The 25,558-nt window shown below is 46.0% G+C and overlaps 1 pseudogene; it reads left to right on the plus strand.

Moving 5' to 3' along the window:
* The first annotated feature begins 10,717 nt into the window (after positions 1–10,717).
* Positions 10,718–25,558, plus strand: part of LOC129693882 (NACHT, LRR and PYD domains-containing protein 3-like) — a 34,965-nt pseudogene continuing 20,124 nt past the window's right edge.

Genomic DNA, 25,558 nt, shown 5'->3' on the forward strand with positions numbered 1-25,558 from the left:
GGAAAAGTTAATAAAGACACCAAAATTAACGGGGCAGAAAGCTGAGGAAGGGGTTGGAAAGCATCGCCAAGTGAAATCGGAATCAAAGTGAAAGGTGAGAGGAGTAATGATTGCACGAATTATAAATAATAAAGTGGACGAGCTTGAGGCTCAGTTAGAAATTGACAAGTATGATCTGCCTCAGGTAGGTTCTCTGGATGCTTTCAAGAGAGAGCTAGATAGAGTTCCTAAAAATAGCGGAGTCAGAGGATATGGGGAGAAGGCAGGAACGGGGTACTGATTGGGGATGATCAGCCATGATCACATTGAATGGCGGTGCTGGCTCGAAGGGCCGAATGGCCTGCCCCTGCACCTATTGTCTATTGCTGTGGTTGTTATGGGAGATTTCAACATGCAGGTAGACTGGGAAAATCAGGTTGGTACTGGACCCCAAGAAAGGGAGTTTGTGGAGTACCTCTGTGATGGATTCTTAGAGCAGCTTGTATTGGAGCCTACCAGGGAGAAGGCATTCTGGATTTAGTATTATGTAATGAACCGGATTTGATAGGGGAACTCGAGGTACAGGAGCCATTAGGAGGTAGTGACCATAATATGGTCAAGTTTAATTTACAATTGGAGAGGGAGAAGGGTAAATCGGAAGTGTCAATATTACAGTTGAGCAAAAGGGATTATGGAGCCATGAGGGAAGAGCTGGACAAAGTTGACATGGAAAGATACACTAGCAGGGACATCAGTGGAACAACAATGGCAGGTATTTCTGGGAATAATTCAGACGGTTCAGGATCAGTTCATTCCAAGGAGAAATAAATATTCCAAGGGCAGTAAGGGGCGACCGTGGCTGACAAGGGACTTCAGGGACAGTATACAAATAAAAGAGAAGAAGTACAACGTAGCAAAGATGAGCGGGAAGCAAGAGGATTGGGTAAGGTTTAAAGAGCAACAGAAGATAACTAAAAGGGCAATACGAGGAGAAAAGATGGGGTACGAAGGTAAGCTAGCTAAGAATATAAAGAAGGATTGTAAAAGCTTCTTTAGGTATGTGAAGAGGAAAAAATTAGTTAGGACAAATGTGCGTCTCTTGACAGAAACAGGTGAATTTATTATGGGGAACAAGGAAATGGCAGACGAGTCAAACAGGTACTTTGGATCCGTCTTCACTAAGGAAAACACAAACAATCTCCCAGATGTACTAGTGGGCAGATGGAGGAAATAAAGGAAATCCACATTAGGCAGGACATGGTGTTGAGTAGACTGATGGGACTGAGGGCTGATAAATTCCCAGTGCCTGATGGTCTACATCCCAGGGTACTTAAGGAAGTGGCTCTAGAAATCGTGGATGCATTCAAGTCAATTTTATTTCTATAGCACATTTCAAAACAACTCTTGTTGACCAAAGTGCTTTACATTAGTGCAGGTACAAACCTGTTACAAACAGTGGTACATAGATCAACAATACATATATAAATACATACAGCGCTCCCTCAACGACCTCAAGAAAGCCTTGAGAGCAGAAATAGGTTTCAAGTCTAGAATTAAAGGAGTCGATGGAGGGGACAGTTCTGATGGGAAGAGGGATGCTGTTCCATAGACTAGGTGCTGCAACCACAAAAGTGCGGTCTACCCGGTGGGCGGCGCGGCTCTGGCCAGCAGCGGCCTCTGCAGTCTGTCCGCGTTTTATTTTTTTCTGTCTGTGTTTTAATGTAGTTTTTGTTACTTTTTGTTGGGGTGTGTGTGTGTGGGGGGTGGGGGGTGGGGTGGGACGGGGGGGGGAAACTTTTTTAAATCTCTCCCTGCACTGGAGACCCGACCTTTTCTCGTCGGGTTTCCGTTGTCGTTGGGGCCGCAACGAGGAACGGCCTCCAACAGGAAGAAGCCGGGGACTCTGGTGCTACAACTCACCGTCGCCGTCGCGGGGCTGGCCGAGTCCGGAGCGGGTGGAGCGGTGGAGGAGCGCTGCTGCTGCTGCTGCTGCTGCTGCTGCGGCCCGACCAGAGAGTCGGAGGCTCCAACGACAGGTCTGTGGACGGCGGCACCGGGAGCCCGCGGCTCCCTGGAGGGAGACCGCTTTTCAGGGCTCTCGTTGCCATCGCCAGCCGGGGGCTTTGACTTTGACTCTGACATCGGGGGGGGGGGGGGGGAGAGTGCAGTGGAGAAATAAGTTTATTTGGCCATCCATCACAGCAATGTGATGGATGTTTATGTAAATGATGTTGTGTCTTGGGTCTATGTGTTTGTATGTATGGCTGCAGAAACGGCATTTCGTTTGGACCTCAAGGGGTCCAAATGACAATAAATGTATCTTATCTTAATTATCTTATTACCCCTGAGCTTATGCCTAGACCGCGGGATAGTCAGTAACCCCAAGTCGGCCGATCTGAGGGACCTGGAGGTTGTGTGGTGGGTGAGCAGATTTTTGATGTAGGTGGGGCCGAGCCCGGTAAGTGCTTTGTAAACAAAAAGAAAGAGCTTGAAATTGATTCGGTACCGCACAGGGAGCCAGTGGAGAGAGGCCAGGATCAGGGTGATGTGGTCCCTTTTTCGGGTGCCCATCAGGAGTCTCGCTGCGGCGTTTTGGACCAGTTGCAGGCGGGACAGGGAAGATTGACTGATGCCAGTGTAAAGGGAGTTGCAGTAATAGAGGTGGGAGGAGATAAATGAGTGGATGATCTTTTCGAGGTCGTTATATTGGAGGAAAGGTTTTATTTCTGCTATCGTTCGAAGCTGGAAGAAGCTAGCTTTTACCACGGCATTGACTTGTTTTTCAAATTTCAACGAGGAGTCAAATATGACGCCAAGGTTTTTGACGTGAGGTTTGAGAAGTGGGGTAAGGCTTCCAAGGCTGCCTGCTATCATTTTGATTGAGTCCGAGGGGCTGAGTAGGATGACCTCAGACTTACTCTCGTTTAGTTGGAGGAAGTTCTGGGCCATCCAACACTTTATATCCTCGAGGCACTGGGTAAGTTTAAGCAGATTTGGTTGGATGTTGGGCTTCAGGGGGAGATAGATAAGGAGACGGGACGATGCAGAGCGATATCACTCCGTGATGGGAGCTAGCGGTCCTCCAGGGGGTGAGCGAGCGGATGACAGATGGTCCTCCAGAGGGGTGAGCGGGCGGCCCCGGTGGAAAGTGCAGCCGGGGTAGAGAGAGAGAGAGAAATCCTTCCCCAACATATTATTTATCACTTTCCATCTCCATCTCTCTCCCACGTTCGAATCCAAATGGTTTCTGAAACCGATTCCTCGCACCTCCCACCCTTTACGCAGCCAATCAGACGCTGTCTCCACGGGGACTCGCGTCCAATCACATCATGCGGTCACTCGGCGTCCAATCACATCATGCGGTCACTCGGCGTCTAATCAGCCGACCAACTCCCCTTAAAATCCCTCTTTCTCCCTCTATCTCTTGATCTCTCTATCACTCTCTCCCTCTATCTCTATCTCTCTCTCTACCTCTCCCTCTATCTCTTGATCTATCTATCTCTCTATCTATCTCTCATTCTCCCTCTATCTCTTGATCTCTCTATCGTTCTCTCTCCCTCTCTTGATCTCTTTATCTCTCTATCTCTCTATCTCTACCTCTCCCTCTATCTCTTTATCTCTCTCTCTCTCCCTCTATCTCCCTCTCTCTCTCCCTCTATCTCTTCTATCTCTCTATCTCTCTCTCTCTATCTCTCCCTCTATCTCTTGATCTCTTTATCTCTCTATCTCTCTCTCTCCCTCTATCTCTCTGTCTTTCTCTATCTCTATCAGGGTACTGACTGTGGATGATCAGCCATGATCATATTGAATGGCGGTGCAGGCTTGAAGGGTCGAATGACCTGCTCCTGCACCTATAGGTAGATTTCATGACAATCAGGTCACGACCCATGACCCGTACTGTTGCTACGATACTCCATCTGGAGTACACGCGATGAACTGCAGGTAGGCACTGACCATTGTTTCCAGCGTAGCGGGCCCGTTAAAACCCCACCGCTGAAATTGTCCATTTTTGTGCTGTAAATAATTATGGAAATGGGGATAAGCATGTGAGACATTTAGCCAACTTCACAATTCCAAAAGTGAGGAGAAATGACGGTAGATAGAATTGAGAGCTGAAAGGACAACAACAGCCAGAGTGCTTGGCGAACATTGGCCGTTTACTCACTGCATTTCATCAAGTAAGGCATTATTTGTGTTTTTCTTGATTCCTTTGGCATCTAAAAAGTTTCAGAAGTGGCTGTAATTCTTTTTCATCGCCCATGGCTCTCGTGGGTTTTTACATTAAAAATGAAAACGCATCTGAAGAAAAATTTACAGCCAGATTGATCCCTTCTGAGACTTTTTAGATACCAAAGAAATCAAGAAAAAACACAAATAATGCCTTACTTGATGAAATGCAGTGAGCAAACACGATAATTCCCAATATTTTCAATGTTTACCAAACACTTTTGCTGCTGTTATCCCTTCAGTTCTCGCTTCTTTATACCTTCATTTCGCTTCACTTTTGGAATTCTAACGTTGGGTACATCTCTCTCACACTTATCCCGACTCCCACAATTTTTTTTCAGCGCATAAATTCAACATTTTGGCGGTTTTTAACAAGTGGGAAAGTACGCGTTTCTAGCATTATACCGGAAGTGACGGATGTCTTCCAGTTGGATTTAGCGGCTCCGTGCGTCGAGCCCTATGACCCAGTGACCTTCCGTGAAACCCCCCTATTGTCTATGTTACCTTCTCCCAACTAGCTGATCTATTCCACATTTTCCTTGAACTCCAATGCTGTTTTCACTCCTTACACTTCCTTATCTCTGTACCTCCCATCACTGAAGAAGGGTATCAACCTAAAACGTCAAATTCCTTCTCTCCACAGACGCTGCCCGACCCACATGCCTCCTCACCCCCTCCTATCTCCTCACAACCCCCGACCCTTCTCCCCCTCCCCTCACTTCCACCATCCTCATCCCCGTCCCCATTTCCCCCTTTGACTCCTCACCACCTCTCCCCTCCTCCTCCCCCCCCTCATATCACACCTCTCACTATCCCATCACCTTCGCTCACTTCCCAATCCCCCCCCCCCCCATTCCACCTCCCCCCCCCCCCCCCCCCCCCAAGCACTAGTAGCGTTCACACACGTTGGTAATGTCCTGTTTACCAGCTTGTTGACCCTCTGTGTTCCCCTCCTGCAGGGTTTAGGAGCTGTTGCTGTGGACGGAGAGACAGGGACATGAGCGGCCATTGAGGGCGGCCAGGGTGCCGGTGAGCCCTCCCTCTTCCCCCTCCCCCCCCCATCTGCTCGGTGTGCGGGCTGAGTTTCAAGGGGCTGAGCTTCAGTGGAGGACCACATGGCGGAGCACAAAAAGGAGAAGCGTTATGAGTATGAGGTGTGTGGTAAGGCCTGGCAGAGTCCGAGCCAGCTGAAAGCCCACCAGCGGGTGCACACGGGAGTACACCCCTTCGACTGCCAGAGTGCGGCAAGGGCTTGAAGAGGGCAGGGTACCTGAAGATCTATCGGCGGGTGCACAGCTGTGAGCAGCCCTTCATCTGCTCCGACTCCGACTACGAATTACGATATGTAAAACAATGTCGGCTCACACAAAATGTGAATTCTAGTCTTAAGAAAATATGTGCAACCATTTTCTGAGATTTCAGGAAATTCCCGGGTCCCCTCCTTTGGCTCCCAGGCCCCCTTTGGACCCCTGGCCCAGGTATGAAGTACCTCCTGCACCCCCCTCTCATAAGCACCGGGTTTGAGATAGAGAGAGGAGGGAGAGGGGAAGAGAGAGAGAGGAGGGGGCAGAGGGAGAGGGGAAGAGAGAGAGGCAGGGAGAGAGCGAGGAGGGGACAGAGCTTGAAGGGAGAGGGGAAGAGAGACAGGAAGGGAGTGAGGGGGGTGGAGGAAGGGGTGGGAGGGGGAGTGAGGGGGGAAGGAGGAGTGTGCGGACAGGTGGAGGAGAAGGATGAGAGGGATTGAGGGAACAGGTTTGGGGATGGAGAGGGAAGGAGTGAAGGAGGTGAGGAGGTTTGAGAGAGAGAGAGAGAGAGGGTAGGGGACAGCTGGGAGGGAGAGGAAGAGAGAGAGGGAGGGTGGAGATAGATGGGGGGTGGGGAGGGAAAGGGAGGGGAGGAGGGAGAGAGAGAGGGGAGGAATGAGGGGGAGGGGGGAAGTGAGAGGGAGGGATGGGGGAGAGTGAAGGAAACGGGATGATACAGAGCGATATCGCTCTGTAATGGGAGCCAGCGGTCCTCCAGGCGGGCGAGCGGATCACTGATGGTCCTCCAGGCCAGGCGGGATGGGCCGAGTGCCGATGGTCCTCCGGGTAGGGTGAGCAGAGACTGGGTGTGAACGAGAGAACGCGAGGGTGGGGAGACTGCGAGCGAATGAGTGACGTGGAACAGCACCGCCATTCACTATGATCATGGCTGAACATCCTCAATCAGTATCCCGTTCCTGCTTTGTCCCCATATCCCTTAATACCATTGGCCCTAAGAGCTATATCTAACTCTCTCTTGAAAACATCCAGAGACTTTGCCTCCACTGCCTTCTGTGGCAGAGAATTCCACAGATTCACAACACTCTGTGAAAACGTTTTTCCTCACCTCAGTCCTAAATGGCCGACCCCTTTTTGTTAAACTGTACCCTGGTTCCGGACACCCCCAACATTTGGAACATTATTCATGTATCTAGCCTGTTCGATCCCTTAACAATGCTATATATATCTGTAAGATCCCCTCTCATCCATCTAAATTCCAGTGACTATAAGTCCATTTGATCCATTCTTTCATCAAGATGATTTCAGTTTAGGAGCAAAGAGGTCCTACTGTAGTTGCGCAGGGACCTAGTGAGACCACACCTGGAGTATTGTGTGCTGTTTTGGTCTCCTAATTTGAGGAAGGACATTCTCGCTATTGAGAGATTGCAGCGTTAGTTCGCCAGCTTAATTCCCAGGATGGCGGGACTGACATATGATAAAATAATGGATCAACTGGGCTTATATTCACTGAATTTAGGATGAGAGGGGATCTTATAGATACATATAAAGTTCTTGCTGGATTGGACAGTCTAGATGCAGGAAAAATGTCCAGAACCAGAGGCCACAGTTTAAGAATAAGTGGTCAGCCATTTAGGACTGAGATGAGGAAAACCTTTTTCACCCAAACAGTTGTAAATCTGTGGAATTTTCTGCCACAGAAGGCAGGGGAAGACCAATTCACCAGATGTTATCTAGAGAGTGTTAGATAAAGCTCTTTGGACTAACAGAATCAAGTGAGATGGGTGAAAAAGCAGGAACAGAGTACTGATTTTGAATGATCAGCCATGTTGATATTGGCGGCGCTGGTTCAAAGGGCCGAATGGCCTACTACTGCGCCTATTTTCTATGTTTGTATGTTCCTATTTTGATATTCTCTCAGCATATGACAGTCCCGCCATCCCTGGAATTAACCTTGTAAACCTACGCTGCACTTCCTCAATAGCAAGAATGTCCTTCCTCGAATTAGGGCACCAAAACTGTACACAATACTCCAGATGTGGTCTCACTAGGAGTCTCTACAACTGCAGAAGAACCTCTCTGCTCCTATATTCGATTCCTCTTGTGATAAAGGCCAACTTTCTTCACTGCCTGCTGAACCTGCATGCTTACTTTCATAGTCTGATGTACAAGGACCCCCAGAGCCCGTTGTACTTCATCTTTTCCCAACGATCCCATTTAGATAAAGTCACGCTGTAGAATATCTTTCCTCTTCTTCCCAATGTTATTCTGCCGACATGCGGTACCACTTCCGGCTGCTCACCTTCACCCTTGAGGATGCTCTACAATAGGTCCATGACGTCCTGGATCCTGGCACCAGGGAGGCAACACATCATCCTTGACTCCCACCTTTTGCCGCAAAAACCCCTGTCTGCCCCCCCTCATGATGTAGTCCCCGACTATCACGGCTCTGACTGACGTCTGTCTCTTCGGCTTTGCTTCAGCGCCACGTTTTGACCAAGGATCAAAGAGCGAATCGGCTCTGTCATCTTTAGGCAGCATCTTTCACACACAGGGCGGAGCTGAGAACCTCCCAATCAAATGGAGATGATCAGATTCACAGCTTGGGATTCGTTGAATTAAAACAAAAATCACCCTCCCCATTGGTCCGAATAGAATAGTAAAGGCAAAAGTTGTGAGATCTACACGGAAATCCAAGCAGAAAATCATTGCGACGGTGAGGTAAGGTTTGCTGCCAATGGCTCCTCCATTTGGCCCCCTCTCCTTCTTGCCGCTTTATCATCTGGCCTGGACCACTGGTCCGCTCGCCCTGTGAGGATGGGTGCAACCGGGACTGCGGCAATCCACCTTCACCTCGGGCCCGAGTCAATTCTAGTTAACCCTTCCTGCTGCTGGCAATGCAGGAAGTGATCCGGATTTTAACATCACCTACAGGAATTATGTCTGCGGCACCCAATGCAACTTTTGTCGCAGTCGTTTTGCCCGCTGTTGGTCCGGGTGTTGGTCGTTCCCACACACATTATTGAGCAGTCACTGGGTACCGTGCCACTTGGCTCACTGGAACCCATTCTAATTCACTTCCACTGTAATCCCAACTGAGCGGGTTTTTGATCCGGTTCCAACAGTTCCTGGACGATGAGTGGAGAGTGAACTCTTCAGCTCATTGCCGGATGAACACGCTACACTGGGCGATTGTCCGTCTCCATTCCGCTCCCGAGAAGCAGCCCGAGATCACCCGAGCGAAACTAAAACAGCCCACAAAGACAAACGTGTTCTCCGATTCACCAGAACAGTTGTTGGATGCGGCTTTAGCTGGTATCAGACGTGAACAGGGTAAGAGAAGGGAAGCGCCATAGACTCACGGTGAAGAGAACATCAAAAATATTCCTGTTCGCTTAAATTGTATCCATATTGAAATAATCCCTCACGGGGGTGGAGACATGTGAACTGAGCTCTGGAGAGGAGAGTTCTGTCACCAGTCTTTATTTAATAACTAATAAATAACCATAGTGAGTGACAGCCTGCAGGAGGGCGGCAGAGACTTTTCCAGGAATGCCGCAGACACAATTCCTCTAGGTTATATTCAAATCATATCCATGTTACTGTATCGCTATCAGCAGAAAGAGTTAACAGGAAATAAAAACAACTTTATTCACAGTAGTAGATTGTCAAACCGGTTGGTCTTGGTTTCAGCAGCGAGACCGCTCCCTGATGTGAGGAATGTGCGGGTTAGAATCCACTTTGTTCTGGACAGCTAAGATCTTTGGTGGTAGACAAAAATGCTGGAGAAACTCAGCGGGTGCAGCAGCATCTATGGAGCGAAGGAAATAGGTGACGTTTCGGGCCAAAACCCTTGTTCAGACTGATAGGGGGTGGGAGAAAGGAAAAAAGGGAGGAGGAGGAGCCCGAGGGCGGGGGGATGGGAGGAGACAGCTCGAGGGTTAAGGAAGGTTAAGGATCCAAAGTAGATGCAGAACTCACTTCATTTTTCCACTTCTGAAGACATCCGATAATTACATTATTTTGCCACTTCCTCACAGTAACTTCCCGATCCAGACTAAAACCAGGATCTGTCTAACATCACGTAAAGCAGACAGACAATGAAGAGTTTAGAAAGCTCCGTGAGTAATTGGTAGAAGAATTAAACAACCACTTTCGTCGGCATTCAGGCAAAAGGATGCAATCATCTTCCAGTTCTCTGAGGAGATAGAATAGAAAAGCGGGAATTAGTTAATGCGTTGAATCTGGACTTTCAGATGGTTTATCGGACATTGTTTGAGATCAGATAGTCGATGACCTTGGGAGGACGGTTTGATTGGATCAGAGGGGGTGCTGTCCTGTGTATGGCTGTCTGTCTTTTCATCGTTTTATTTTTATTTTTTATTAGTTAAAGTGTTTTGTTTGGAGGTCTAGACTTTGTTTATGTGGGGGGTGGGGGGAAACTACCTTTCAGGGTCCCTACCCGGTCAGAGAGGCAGCTTTTCTCCGGGCTGCACCGTCGACCCGTCCTCGCGGCCTACCAGCGGGGCCTGGAGTGGCGTTTCCTGTCGGGGACCGCCCAGAACCTCTGCTTCGGCAGCGGCACAGTGCTGGAGCGCTACCGCGGAGCGGGCGATGCCTTACCTGGGCCGCCGCGCTGGAGCTCCAGCGAGCTGAAGACCGCAGGTGGACATCGCGGAGCTGTGGGACTGTGGAGCGACCAGCTGTGGGCGGCGGCGCTGACTTTAACATCGGGAGCCTGGGATCTCTAGATGAGATCGCCAGTTGTGGAGCTCCAACCGGTGCGGCCTTGTTGGCTTCGGAAGCCACGGCCTCCAGTACGGAAGTGGCCGTTCCAGGGTTCCCAAGCCACTGAGAGGATTCTCCCGACGCCGGAGCAACATCACCCGGCGAGAACGGCCTAGAACATCGGGCCTCCGTAGAGGCAACTGTGGAGGCCTCAATAGGCCCGACTATGGGTGAACTGGGGTTGGGGACTGGACACTGTGCCTTCCCTCATAATGGGAACCATTGTGGGGGGATGTTCTTTATGTTCTAAAACTCTTATTAATGTTATGTCTGTTCTTTCTTTATGTGCTGCAAAATGGCAATAAGCATTTCACTACACCTAGTGTGTATGTGACTAATAAAATACATTTGATACTTTGATATTGCGTCTGTTGGTTCACGAGGTAGCGGTTTCCTTCGCATTCAACTGTTGCTTGACAGATATCTTAATATTGTTCATTCCAGAACCACAGAAGTTTGAAACGCTTGTCATCATCATGGCTGAAGGTGGCGATTGTGGAAGGGATGCACTGACACATACATCAAGTAAACAGAAAGGTTTGTAGAGCATTCTGTGAAATATAAATGTTGTCGTGACAATGGGCGTGGAATTGGTGCAAATACTGAGGTTAACAAAAGAAGTGGAAATAGGGAAGGGGCTGAGCAGAGACAATTTACATCTTCAAGGACCGCACAGTCAGATGTGGACGGATGCAGGAACTGTGTGATAAAACGCTGCATATTGGTTTGTGTCATGACAAAAGTTGTCAGAATATCAATGTTCAGAATCAAGGGTTTTACTGCGCAGAAATGGGTATTGGACCCACAGTGGGTCTGCCAGCAGCCAGTCTCACTCTCACCAATATCTGCAGATGCACCCTAGTAAGCATTTTATCAAGGTGCATCACAGCATGGTTTTGTAATAAGGAACTGCAGATTCTGGTTTAAACTGAAGATAGACAAAGTGCTGGAGTAACTCAGCGGGACAGGCAGCATCTCGGAAGAGAAGGAATGGGTGATGTTTCGGATCGAGAAGAATGGTCTCGACCCAAAGCGTCACCCATCCCATCCCACCAAAGATACTGCCTGTCCCGCTGAGTTACTCCAACACTTTGTGTCCCTCTATGGTTTTGTAAGAGCTCCATTCAAGTCCTCAATAAGTTGCAGCAAATTGTGAATGCAACTAGAAGATCAGATAAACCAACATCAATACTATTGACTCAATCTACACTTCCCGCTGCCTTGGCAATGCTACCTGCGCAATCAATGATGAGTCTCACACCGATCATCCTCTCTTCTCCCATCTCCCACCAGACAAGGGTTTTAGGTGTGGAAACGCGTACCTCCAGATTCAGGGACAGTTTCTTCCAAGCTATTATCATGCAACTGAACCATCCTCTCACTAGATATCTAGTGGTTCCATCCGCTCAATTGAGGACCATCGGACTATCTTTAATCACACTTTACTGGAATTTAGCATACACTGAATCCCATTCCCATTTTCTTGTTCAGAACCTAGTGGCTGACGATTGCAATGTATAGCATTTTCTCTGGTCAGTATGCGGCAAAAAAAAAGCTTTACACTGTCGCTTGGTACACGTGACAACAATAAATTAAACTAAATTAATTCCATTTCCCAGCAGTCCTAGGTTTGTTGCATACTATCCATACAATTCAAAAGTATTTGTTGCCATCAGCTGACAATTTAAATCTTGATTTCCAAGCAATATCCTGAATAATTGCCTCTGCATCTTCTCCAGTGCAAAGGCATTTTTCCTCCAACTTAAGGCTTATTCAACTCCCTATGAATTTGTATCCAGGCTGCCCAGCATTTGCATTCTATGCTCTAGCTAATGACAAGAATGCTAAATGTTGTCTTTGTGTGTGCTGCTGACTTTAGGGATCTATGGATTTGTACGGGTGTTTCTTAGTGGTCGCCAGGCCATTGTCATTCATGGTGAATATCCTGGTGTATTTATCCCTTCAGCATGTGTTCACTTGCCCTTATCAGGGTTACATTTGAAATGTGATTTTTCCGCCTAACATGTTGACTATTCCTCCACAAAAAACTGGTCACAATCCAGTTCCGGGGGTATAAATTGCACAGTCAAGTGATCCCAATTTTGGCAGGTATCTGAAAGGCCAAAATCGGGACTACTTGAAACAAAATTATCAGATTATATCAAAGTAATAAGCTTCCAAATTTGATATTGGATATCTGGAGATAACATAACACGTTTCAAGGGCAGCTTCTTCCTCGCTCTTATCGAATTCGTGAATGAACCCCTCAGAAGCAAGAAATATGTTCCTGTTCTCCCAATTTACCTTTTTACCTATTTACGTCTTCCCTGTAGCGGCAGATTTTCATATCTTTCGAGAAATTAATTCCCTAGTCACCAAATGGATAAGCATGGTCTTCGAAACACATGCGAGCTCATCACACGGGGATATTCAGAGCTGCTTCTCGGATAAGTCTTCAACAACCCAGTCCTTTGATTAATAAATGCTTTATTGTTGATAGAAAACAGTAAGATACATCCAAACTTCTTCCGACGTTAAGGCAATCTTCATCGAACTCCTGATTATTACTTGAAACATTAGAAAACTCGTCGTGTCTCCGTAACACGGGCATGATCTCCTTTAAAACTCGCATGATCGAAGCACCTTCTCCCTGCTCACTCCAAATACACTAAAAACTAAACTTCTGCATAAGCATCTGAGCTCCAAAGACACCCAAAAAACACTTCATAAATCCCACCCACAATATAACAGGCAGCATAAAAAATTTAAAGACACATGCCATCCACAATTACATGCAAAACCGGCCAATGGCCACAAAATACCAGCCCCAAATTGTTCCGAATACATAATGAGGCAATTACTATTAAGCATTAAAAAGTGGCCATAAAGGCTTAATATGTTATGACTATATGACTTAGCAAAAAGTCAGGGAATTAAACCCCGGTGGCTCCTCGTCGGGAATTTGTACCCCGGTCTACCACTTGACAGGTGGGGATACTAATCATTAAACGAACAAGGATAAAATAGCATGCATTATATATCCACAATCAGAATTCTTCATCGACTGTCCATCTTCACTTTCGCCTCTTCTAGAAGCACGCATAACTTCTTGCTATTACAACAGTGGTTTTGTTCAGTCATCTTTTGTGTGCAACAAACCCTTAAAATCAGGCTGATAACCAGTATCTCGTTGCTAAACCATATAGTCCAATAACAATTTACAGCATGAAACGTTTTCCTCCATGTAGTCCGTGCCGACTCATAATGTGTTGTAGTCCCAGTAATGTGAAGTGTGAAAATCCTTCAAAACATTAACAGGATCTTCACTAATAAAGTTCACTGTTAGGTTTGATTTAATGTCTAGATCATTAGCAGAGATTTCAAATCCCAGCTCAAGCCTTGATCATTCTCTGTCTGGCTTACCGCTTCTCTTATCGCTTAAGAAACGGTTCTCTGGAAACCTCATTCGCAGAATTTTCTTAAGTGTTAACATATTTCAATTGTACAACATTAGTAACTCCCAATGCTCTTTCCATTGGCAGATAGTCTTTGTCCATATCCAACTCTCTGGTTTCTTTGGCTCTGTCATCTAGTGGAATGCTTTCACATGCTTTCTAGAATGCTTTCTTCTTGCTGTCACGTCATCTCTTGCTGTCACGTCATCTCTTGCTGTCACATCATCTCTTGCTGTTGCGTCATCTCTTCTTGCTGTTGCGTCATCTCTTGCTGTCACGTCATCTCTTGCTGTCACGTCATCTTTTGCTGTCACGTCATCTCTTGCTGTCCCGTCATCTCTTGCTGTCCCGTCATCTCTTGCTGTCACGTCATCTCTCGCTGTCATGTCATCTCTTGCTGTCACGTCATCTCTTGCTGTTGCGTCATCTCTTGCTGTCGTGTCATCTCTTGCTGTCACGTCATCTCTCGCTGTCGTGTCATCTCTTGCTGTCCCGTCATCTCTTGCTGTCCCGTCATCTCTTGCTGTTGCGTCATCTCTTGCTGTCACGTCATCTCTCGCTGTCGTGTCATCTCTTGCTGTCACGTCATCTCTTGCTGTTGCGTCATCTCTTGCTGTCGTGTCATCTCTTGCTGTCACGTCATCTCTCGCTGTCGTGTCATCTCTTGCTGTCCCGTCATCTCTTGCTGTCACGTCATCTCTTGCTGTCGTGTCATCTCTTGCTGTCGTGTCATCTCTTGCTGTTGCGTCATCTCTTGCTGTCGTGTCATCTCTTGCTGTCACGTCATCTCTCGCTGTCGTGTCATCTCTTGCTGTCTCGTCATCTCTTGCTGTCACGTCATCTCTCGCTGTCGTGTCATCTCTTGCTGTCACGTCATCTCTTGCTGTCCCGTCATCTCTTGCTGTTGCGTCATCTCTTGCTGTCACGTCATCTCTCGCTGTCGTGTCATCTCTTGCTGTCCCGTCATCTCTTGCTGTCACGTCATCTCTCGCTGTCGTGTCATCTCTTGCTGTCCCGTCATCTCTTGCTGTCACGTCATCTCTTGCTGTCGTGTCATCTCTTGCTGTCACGTCATCTCTTGCTGTCACGTCATCTCTTGCTGTTGCGTCATCTCTTGCTGTCGTGTCATCTCTTGCTGTCACGTCATCTCTTGCTGTCGTGTCATCGTCATCTCTTGCTGTCACGTCATCACTCTTGCTGTCGCGTCATCTCTTGCTGTCGTGTCATCTCTTGCTGTCACGTCATCTCTTGCTGTCACGTCATCTCTTGCTGTCACGTCATCTCTTGCTGTCACGTCATCTCTTGCTGTCACGTCATCTCTTGCTGTCACGTCATCTCTTGCTGTCACGTCATCTCTTGCTGTCACGTCATCTCTTGCTGTCACGTCATCTCTTGCTGTCACGTCATCTCTTGCTGTCACGTCATCTCTTGCTGTCACGTCATCTCTTGCTGTCACGTCATCTCTTGCTGTCACGTCATCTCTTGCTGTCACGTCATCTCTTGCTGTCATCATCTCTTGCTGTCGCGTCATCTCTTGCTGTCGTCATCTCTTGCTGTCATCATCTCTTGCTGTCACGTCATCTCTTGCTGTCGTGTCATCTCTTGCTGTTGCGTCATCTCTTGCTGTCACGTCATCTCTTGCTGTTACACTTCTTGCTGTAGCGTCATCTCTTGCTGTCACGTCATCTCTTGCTGTTGCGTCATCACTTCTTGCTGTCACGTCATCTCTTGCTGTCACGTCATCACTTCTTGCTGTCACGTCATCTCTTGCTGTCGTGTCATCTCTTGCTGTCACGTCATCTCTGGCTGTCACGTCATCTCTTGCTGTCACGTCATCTCTTGCTGTTGCGTCATCACTTCTTGCTGTCACGTCATCTCTTGCTGTCATGTCATCTCTTGCTGTCACGTCATCTCTTGCTGTTGCGTCATCTCTTGCTGTCACGTCATCTCTTGCTGTCATGTCATCTCTTGCTGTCACGTCATCTCTTGCTGTTGCGTTCATCACTTGCTGTCACGTCATCTCTTGCTGTCGTGTCATCTCTTGCTGTCACGTCATCTCTTGCTGTTGCGTCATCACTTCTTGCTGTCACGTCATCTCTTGCTGTCACGTCATCACTTCTTGCTGTCACGTCATCTCTTGCTGTCACGTCATCTCTTGCTGTCACGTCATCTCTTGCTGTCACGTCATTTCTTGCTGTTGCATCATCTCTTCTTGCTGTTGTGTCATCTCTTGCTATAACCATATAACCATTTAACCATATAACAATTTACAGCACGGAAACAGGCCATCTCGACCCTTCTAGTCCGTGCCGAACACATAATCTCCCCTAGTCCCATATACCTGCGCTCAGACCATAACCCTCCATTCCATTCCCATCCATATAACTATCCAATTTATTTTTAAATGATAAAAACGAACCTGCCTCCACCACCTTCACTGGAAGCTCATTCCACACAGCTACCACTCTCTGAGTAAAGAAGTTCCCCCTCATGTTACGCCTAAACTTCAGTCCCTTAATTCTCAAGTCATGTCCCCTTGTTTGAATCTTCCCTACTCTCAGTGGGAAAAGCTTTTCCACGTCAACTCTGTCTATCCCTCTCATCATTTTAAAAACCTCTATCAACCACGCGTCATCTCTTGCTGTCGTGTCATCTCTTGCTGTTGCATCATCACTTCTTGCTGTCACGTCATCTCTTGCTGTCACGTCATCTCTTGCTGTCACGCCATCTCTTCTTGCTGTCGTGTCATCTCTTCTTGTTGTCATGTCATCTCTTGCTGTCACGTCATCACTTGCTGTCACGTCATCTCTTCTTGCTGTCGTGTCATCTCTTGCTGTCGTGTCATCACTTCTTGCTGTCACGTCATCTCTTGCTGTCACGTCATCTCTTGCTGTCGTGTCATCTCTTGCTGTCGTGTCATCTCTTGCTGTTGCGTCATCACTTCTTGCTGTCACGTCATCTCTTGCTGTCACGTCATCTCTTGCTGTCACGTCATCTCTTGCTGTCGTGTCATCTCTTCTTTCTGTCGCGTCATCTCTTCTTGCTTCGCTGTCGTGTCATCTCTTGCTGTCGCGTCATCTGTCGCCTCATCATCTCTTCTTGCTGTCGTGTCATCTCTTGCTGTCACGTCATCTCTTGCTGTCACGTCATCTCTTGCTGTCACGTCATCACTTCTTGCTGTCACGTCATCTCTTGCTGTCACGTCATCTCTTGCTGTCACGTCATCTCTTGCTGTCACGTCATCTCTTGCTGTCACGTCATCTCTTGCTGTCACGTCATCTCTTCTTGCTGTCACGTCATCTCTTGCTGTCACGTCATCTCTTGCTGTCGCGTCATCTCTTGCTGTCGCGTCATCTCTTCTTGCTGTCACGTCATCTCTTCTTGCTGTCACGTCATCCCTTCTTGCTGTCACGTCATCTCTTCTTGCTGTCGCGTCATCTCTTCTTGCTGTCACGTCATCTCTTCTTGCTGTCACGTCATCACTTCTTGCTGTCGCGTCATCTCTTCTTGCTGTCGTGTCATCTCTTCTTTGTCGCCTCATCTCTTCTTGCTGTCGTGTCATCTCTTGCTGTCACGTCATCACTTCTTGCTGTCGCGTCATCTCTTCTTGCTGTCGTGTCATCTCTTGCTGTCACGTCATCTCTTGCTGTCGTGTCATCTCTTGCTGTCGTGTCATCTCTTGCTGTCATCTCTTGCTGTCACGTCATCTCTTGCTGTCACGTCATCTCTTGCTGTCACGTCATCTCTTGCTGTCGCGTCATCTCTTGCTGTCACGTCATCTCTTGCTGTCACGTCATCTCTTGCTGTCACGTCATCTCTTGCTGTCACGTCATCTCTTGCTGTCACGTCATCTCTTGCTGTCACGTCATCTCTTGCTGTCGCGTCATCTCTTGCTGTCACGTCATCTCTTGCTGTCACGTCATCTCTTGCTGTCACGTCATCTCTTGCTGTCACGTCATCTCTTGCTGTCATGTCATCACTTCTTGCTGTCACGTCATCTCTTGCTGTCACGGCATCTCTTGCTGTTGCGTCATCTCTTCGTGTTCTTCCTCGATCTCATGTTTCTTTCTCAAGGCATCCGCTTCGATTGAGAGGGCAGCTAGCTCAGCTTTAACTCTTCAGCTTTAAATCGAGCAGAAGCCCTAGATACCGAACTGGCTAAAGAACCAGATTTATATCAGTAATGAAGGCTTGGCCTTTGCATTCGCAGTTGGGCTCTGGGAGTCTTCAACTGAGGCTCCATCGCGTGAAGATTCTTCTGTACTTTAGGAATCGGACTCGCTGTCCAAGCTGGTACTGGCCTTCTTGGCCGCAGGCCTCTGAGTGGCAGCAGCCACCTTGGCCAGTGTGGGGTCAGCTCTCCTCTGTGCAATTGTTGTGGCAAGTTTTAGGGTTGCCTCTTCATTACTACAGTCTGAGTTGTCATCTGACAAGTCACTGATTGCCATTTTACTCACTCCTGCGGCTAGTTTCATCTATGTCACGCCTGCTTTTTCATTCTGAACTTTGGGAGTTGGTTGTGCTTTGAGTTTCGCAGAGACTCACCATCTGAACTGTGAGACACCACACTGCTTGAATTTTCATCTTCGATTCTGGCACCTTGTTGCTTCGCACTTCCAGCTACTAAGTTGTGGATAATTTCAGATAACCACTTACCAGCCTTTACCGTGAAACCATTGAATATCTTCCTCTTGTCTTCATCCCACTGAATATGTCGTCTGCATTGTCCCCAAGACAGTACTGAACACAGCAGTACATCTTGTTTCTTGCAAACCTCCTGGTAGAGGTTCCATAGTTGTCTCATATTAGATTTCACCTTGATCACGTTCTGTTCTGATTGCATTAGTTTCTTTTGTTTCTCAATTAATCAGGTAACCTGGTTCCATAATTCGCTTATCTCATTCTCGGTTTCTCTCAAGTGGGCAGTTAGTGTATTATCTGTTTCTTCTCGATATACGAGTTCTCTGTAGCTATCTGTAGATTTGATAACTTGTTCCCATATCGAGTTTTCCTTTTCTTGGATTTCTTTTAGTTGGCTGACAGGTCTTTCACCACCACCTCGTGGTCCCTCAGGCGTGAAACTTTCTTCATCTTCTGATTCCATAATTTAAAGAGGTCTTGGCAGAACTCCAAGTCTTTAAATTAATCGAACAAAGTGTTCTGCTAGTAGCTCTGGCTTTCGTTTATCAACATTTCCATCAAAACCAAAACATACTGATAACATCTCCCTAACCCCAGGTGCTAAAAAATGACGATAATTCAAATGGAATGCGCTCATCAAAAGATTCAAAACAATCCAAGGTTGGTCTGGCTGGAATCTTCATACAGAATGGAAAAACACTTTCTGAGCCTCTGTTACATTTGCCGTTTAAAATTAAAGCTTGCAGCCACCAATTCAAAGAAATACAATCAATTTGTACTCACAAATCCTGTGATACGTCTTCAGATAAGTCTCGATAAACCTCATCGCCTCCTCTGGCTGAGATCTATTATTTTCAGTTCCTCTGGCTAAAACCTCTCCAAGGATCTTAGACAATGTCTGGGACTAGTATTTTTCCTTTAGTTGCATGATTGGAACCACTTTCTACTGGCTAAAACCTCTCCGAGAATCTTAGCCAATCTCCTGTCCCAATTTCTGGGACTTGTATCACCCCTATGATGGAGGTCTCCTTCGACTTAATCTTCTGTCCCCATTTCTGGGACCAGTATTTAACCCCCCTGCCGGTGGTTCTCTTCGATTTAATGTAGCAGCAGATTTTCATATATTTCGGGAAATTAATTCCCTAGCCGCTAAATGGATAAGCATGGTTAAAGGCTGTGTCTTCGGAATGCATGCGAGCTCATCACACAGCCACCTTCAGAGCTTCTTCACAGATAAGTAGGTATGTTGCAAAACCTTCCTGAATCGTCGTTGAGAATCTGCCCCAGGCCGTGTGCACGATTTTGGCGCTGTTTAGAGGGGGCGGGTTTAAAACGCGATTTTTACTAGGCTGTTGCATTCGAAAATGTTCAGCCTAGTAAATCATTAACGAAAAATCGCTGAAATACCCCATCGCAAAAGGTATTATTAGTTTTTATGGCCTTGTATAATAGTTATAGTAGTTTAAAAATCACTCTCTAAATCCGCGACCTCTCGCAGCCCCAGGGTTTTATAAAGCAAACAATTAAAGGTATGTACCTTATTTTTACATTAAAAAGGGCTTCTTTAGAACCCTTTATACAAAGTTACTATTGCGAGTAGCTCATTTTGGGCTCTTTATATCCCGCAGTATTTTTCTGGGCATTTGAGGCACAAATCTAGCGCAATGTGAACGTTCTAAACCAGCACGTTCACAGGAACCCACTAGAAAGCCGATTTAAAATGGACTTTAATGTACAGCAATTGAACACTAAATTCCTTCCATTTGGCCTATAAATTAATGTAAATGAGATTTCAAAATCATGTTTTATTGAGAATTATTTATGAATATTATTTGGACACTTGGGCTATTTAAAAATGTTAATCATTTATTAAGAAATGGATAGGTGTTTAGATCTAGTAATTGAAGTTTGAAATTAGCTACACTTGGGTAACTAACTAATTATATGTTTTAATTTCAGGTCATCCAAGTAAGATTATTTTATATTTGTTTCAGAATAGTTCAATCTACGATAACTGAAAATTTCATTCAGTTCTCTTCATTTTTAAGAAGGTTATGGCCTTTTGACTATCCATGATCACAGCTTTTTTGTTATGTCCATAGAAAATCAATAGGGAACAAGATGCTAATTTCCGAGTATGAAAATGGCCATAACTTTTTAAATACTTGAGATATGAAAGTGAATTAGGTGTCAAATTAAACTTATTTTTATGCTTTACCTGATGGGATAAATTACAGACTTGATTTTTTAAATCTCAAAATTTTGTAACATTGCTAATATAAGTCTTCAAAACACAGTGCTTTGATTAATAAATGCTTTATTGTTGATAGAAAAGAGTAAGAACTTCTTCCGACGTTACTGCAATCTTCGTCGAACTCCAGCTTATTACTTTAAACATTAGAAAACTCCTCGTGTCTGCGTAACACTGGCATGATCTCCTTTAAACTCGCATGATCTCGCATGATCAAAGGGACCTCCCTGCTCGCTCCAAATACACTAAAAACTAAACTTCTGAGTAAGCATCTGAGCTCCAAAGACACCCAAAAAATATGTTATAAATCCCATCCACAATATAATGGGCTGTCTAAAATTTAAAGGCATATGCCATCCTCAATGACATGCAAAACAGGCCAAATGGCCACTACATATCCCATCAATGACATTGCACTTTCTCTATGGAACCGCTGTGCTGTAATGAAGTGAACTACATTCTACACTCTGTATCTCCACATTTGCTCCATCTGTTCTTCAGTTTCAACTGAATGTATGTGTGTTGTATATCTGATTTGGATTACATGCAAAACCAAGCTTTTCACAGTACTTTGGTACATGTTTTTTAATGCACGTACAGTTAAAATTAACGCACGACTGAGGAGTTGGTGCAAGGGTCGGAGATTCAGATATTTGGACAATTTGGATCTTTTCAGGGATCGAGGTGACCTGAACTGGAAGGAGACTAACATCCTGGTGGGCAGTTTTGAAAGTGATGCAAAGGAAGATTAAAACTGATTGGCTGGTGGACAGAATCTAAAGTAGCATTCAGACAGTTCAAACTGAGATGTCAGTGGACGAGCACGATGTGACCTATGACTACTCTTTAATTAGCTTTGAAACCTTGCGGAAAACAACAGTTCTGGCCTTCAATGTAAAATTCTAAATCGAATGGTTGAAGTCCACCTTTGTCAATATGAGATAGGAACGTACATTGGAGTAAGTCGTATGAGGGTAAAGGGACGTCTGAAAGGGGAAGTTTTAAATTGTGACAGTGAGATTTCAAGATATGCATGTTGTTAGTGAGGTACAAAAAGGAACCCAGGATGATGAGAGAAATTGCAGCTCTGGTTATGGAAAAGGAGACATGGGTTAGGGATAGGCTGCTCATATCAATGCTTTCCTGGGGCAAGGGTGAGAGGTTGAGGAGCATACTTAAGAAGGATATTAGGAGGGCAAAAGGGTGCACGTGGTGCTACTTATAATTAAGGTGAAGCCAAATAGATTTTACAACTATATTAATGGAAAAGTGGTAACTGGAGAGTGAAAGGATGTCCTCAGTTGTCATCTACGTGTGAGTGCAGTTGCATTACAGTAGAGGTGATGCTGGATGTCCTTAACCATATGAAGATAAGTAAATCTCTGGGACCTGTGATTAGATGTATCTCAGGCTACTATTGAAAGTTAGGGAATAAATTGCAGGAGCCCTGGCTGAGCGATGTGAATCATCATTAACTCTGGGTGAAGTGCTGAACATTTGAGGGTAGATAATGCTGTACTTCTGTTTTAGAAATGTTGCAAAGAAAATAAAACAGATAACTCAAGACTGGGAACCACGAGAAGAATGAAAACTATAGATTAGTAAGCCTAATGTTTTTGGTAAGACAGTTACAAGAGAGGATATAAAGATGTATGTGTATTTGAAAAGACAGGTATTGGGGATAGTCAGCATGGCTTTGGGTTTGGAGGTCGTCTTTCACAAATTTGATTGGCTCTTTTGATGAAGTAACTGAGAACGTTGATGAGGGCAGGGGCAGAGACAGAGTCCATACAGATTTCAGCCGATAAGATTCCCTGTGGTAGGTTAGATCGTATGGTGTCCTAGGGGAGATGTCTAACTAGACACAGAATTTGTTTGATAGCTGGATGCAGCGTGAATATTGCTTTTCATATCGGAGGCCTGTGAATGATGCCCAACTTGGGGTCCATGCTGGGCCCACTGCTAACTGTGATCTGAAGAAATTAATTAAATGGGGATGCACAACGTATCTTTAGTAAGTTTGAACATGTGTGTTTGAGAAGTTGAACTAGGACAGGACCTTCACATTGAACGTTAGCACCCTGGAGAGTATCGCCCTGGAGAACTTTGAATGCACAGCGCTAGAGTCCAGGGCTTGATCTTTACTGCGGGTAATGTCTGCATGGAGTATTTAGGTTCTCCCTGTCACCTGCGCGGGTTTTCTCCGGGTGCTCCAGTTCCCTCCCACACTCCAAAGACGTGCAGATTTGTAGGTTAATTTGCTTTGTTAAAAAAATGCCCATGTTGTGTGTAGGATAGTGCTATTGTGAGGGTTTCGCTGGCTTGACGCGGACCATTATGACCATTATGTGTAAACTTAATTAAACTACCTATGTCCCAACACATGGCATCACGAGTGTATAGTGGTGCTTTTAGCATCATCATTCTGGAAATTGAGTACAGACGTTGGGACATTATGTTACAATACATTGGCCCACGTGTATTTTGTCAGTTTAGTAAACCTATTTCAGAAAAGATACCATTGATCTGGAAGGTTGTGCTAGGAAGTTTGATAGGGATGAGCCCAGTTCCTGATGGCATGAACTATAGAAAGAGGTTGAGCCTGCTAAGACTTTATTCTTTGGTGTGCAGGAGACATTAATCTTTGTTCTTCAGGAGTGTGGTACTCTTGGGTCTGTCCAAAATGTGTCCTCCCAGCTGAGTTGAAGTGTCCAAGAGGGAATAGACAATAGACAATACACAATAGGTGCAGGCCTAGGCCATTTGGCCCTTCGAGCCAGCACCGCCATTCACTGTGATCATGGCTGACCATCGACAATCAGTACCTCGTTCCTGCCTTCTCCCCATATCCCCTGACTCCGCTATCTTTAACAGCCCCATCAAACTCTCTCAGGAAAGAATCCACAGAACCGGTCTCCACCGCCCTCTGAGGCAGAGAATTCCACAGACTCACAACTCTCTGTGTGAAAAAGTGTTTCCTCATCTCCGTTCTAAATGCTTTACCCCTTATTCTTAAACTGTGGCCCTTGGTTCTGGTCTCTCCCAACATCGGGAACATGTTTCCTGCCTCTAGCGTGACCAAACCCTTAATAATCTTAACCTTTTCAATAAGATGAGACCACACCTGGAGTATTGCGTACAGTTTTGGTCTCCAAATCTGAGGAAGGACATTATTGCCCTAGAGGGAGTGCAGAGAAGGTTCACCAGACTGATACCTGGGATGTCAGGACTGTCTTATGAAGAAAGACTGGATAGACTTGGTTTATACTCTCTAGAATTTAGGAGATTGAGAGGGGATCTTATAGAAACTGACAAAATTCTTAAGGGGTTGGACAGGCTAGATGCAGGAAGATTGTTCCCGATGTTAGGGAAGTCCAGGACAAGGGGTCACAGCTTAAGGATAAGGGGGACATCCTTTAAAACCGAGATGAGAAGAACTTTTTTCACACAGAGAGTGGTGAATCTCTGGAACTCTCTGCCACAGAGGGTAGTTGAGGCCAGTTCATTGGCTATATTTAAGAGGGAGTTAGATGTGGCCCTTGTGGCTATGGGGATCAGGGGGTATGGAGAGAAGGCAGGTACGGGATACTCAGTTGGATGATCAGCCATGATCATATTGAATGGCGGTGCAGGCTCGAAGGGCCGAATGGCCTACTCCTGCACCTAATTTCTATGTTTCTATGTTTCTATGTAAGATTCCCTCTCATCTTTCTAAATTCCAGAGTGCACAAGCCCAGCCGCTCCATTCTCTCAGCATATGACAGTACCGCCAAACCCGGGAATTAACCTTGTAAACCTACGCTGCACTCCCCCCACTATCAAGAATGTCTTCCTCAAATTAGGGGAATGAACTGCAGACAATACTCCAGCAGTGGTCTCACTAGTGCCCTATACAACTGCAGAAGGACCTCTTTCCTTTTTGCTTTCTTTACTGCATGCTGTACCTACATGCTTACTTTCATTGAATGACGAACAAGGACTACAGACATCATATCCTTCCCATTTTACCAACTCCCATTTTCATAATAATCTGCCTTCCTGTTTTTGCTACCAAAGTGGATAACCTCACATTTATCCATAATAAACTGCATCTGCCATGCATCTACCCACTAACCCAACCTGTCCAAGTCATCCTGCATTCCCATGGCATCTTCCTCACAGTTCACATTACCACTTTGTTCACTTTGTGCCAACTGAAAAATTGCTAATGTTACTTTGAATCCCTTCATCTAAATAATTAATTTATATTGTAAATAGGTGCGGTCCCAGCATTGAGTCCTTGCGGTACCCCATTAGTCACTGCCTGCCATTCTGAAAGGGACCTGTAAATCCATACCCTTTGTTCCCCGTCTGCCAACCAATTTTCTATCCATGTCAGCACTCTGCATCCAATACCATGTGCCCTAATTTTGCCCATTAATCTCCTATGTGAGACCTTATCAAATGCTCTCTGAAAGTCCAGGTACACTACATCCACTGGCTCTCCCTTGTCCATTACACTAGTTACATCCTCAAAATAATCCAGAAGATTAGTGAAGCATGATTTCCCCTTCGTAAATCCAAGCTGGCTTGGACCGATCCTGTTACCGCTATCCAAATTTGCCGCTATTTCATCTTTTATAATTGACTCCAGCATCTTCTCCGCCACCGATGTCTGGCTAACTGGTCTATAATTCCCTGTTCTCTCTCTCCAACCTTCTTAAAATATAGGATAGCATTAGCTACCCTCAAATCCATAGGAACTGATCCTGAGTCTATAGAACATTGGAAAATTATCACCAATGCATCCACGATTTCTAGAGCCACTTCCTTATGTACCCTGGGATGCAGACCATCAGGCCCTGGGGATTCATCAGCCTTCAGTCCCATCAGTCTACACAACACCATTTCCTGCCTAATTTGGATTTCCTTCAGTTCCTCTGTCACCCCAGATCCTCTGGCCACTAGTACATCAG

This window comes from Leucoraja erinacea, unplaced genomic scaffold (assembly GCF_028641065.1).
Source record: "Leucoraja erinacea ecotype New England unplaced genomic scaffold, Leri_hhj_1 Leri_458S, whole genome shotgun sequence".
Taxonomy (NCBI): domain Eukaryota; kingdom Metazoa; phylum Chordata; class Chondrichthyes; order Rajiformes; family Rajidae; genus Leucoraja; species Leucoraja erinaceus.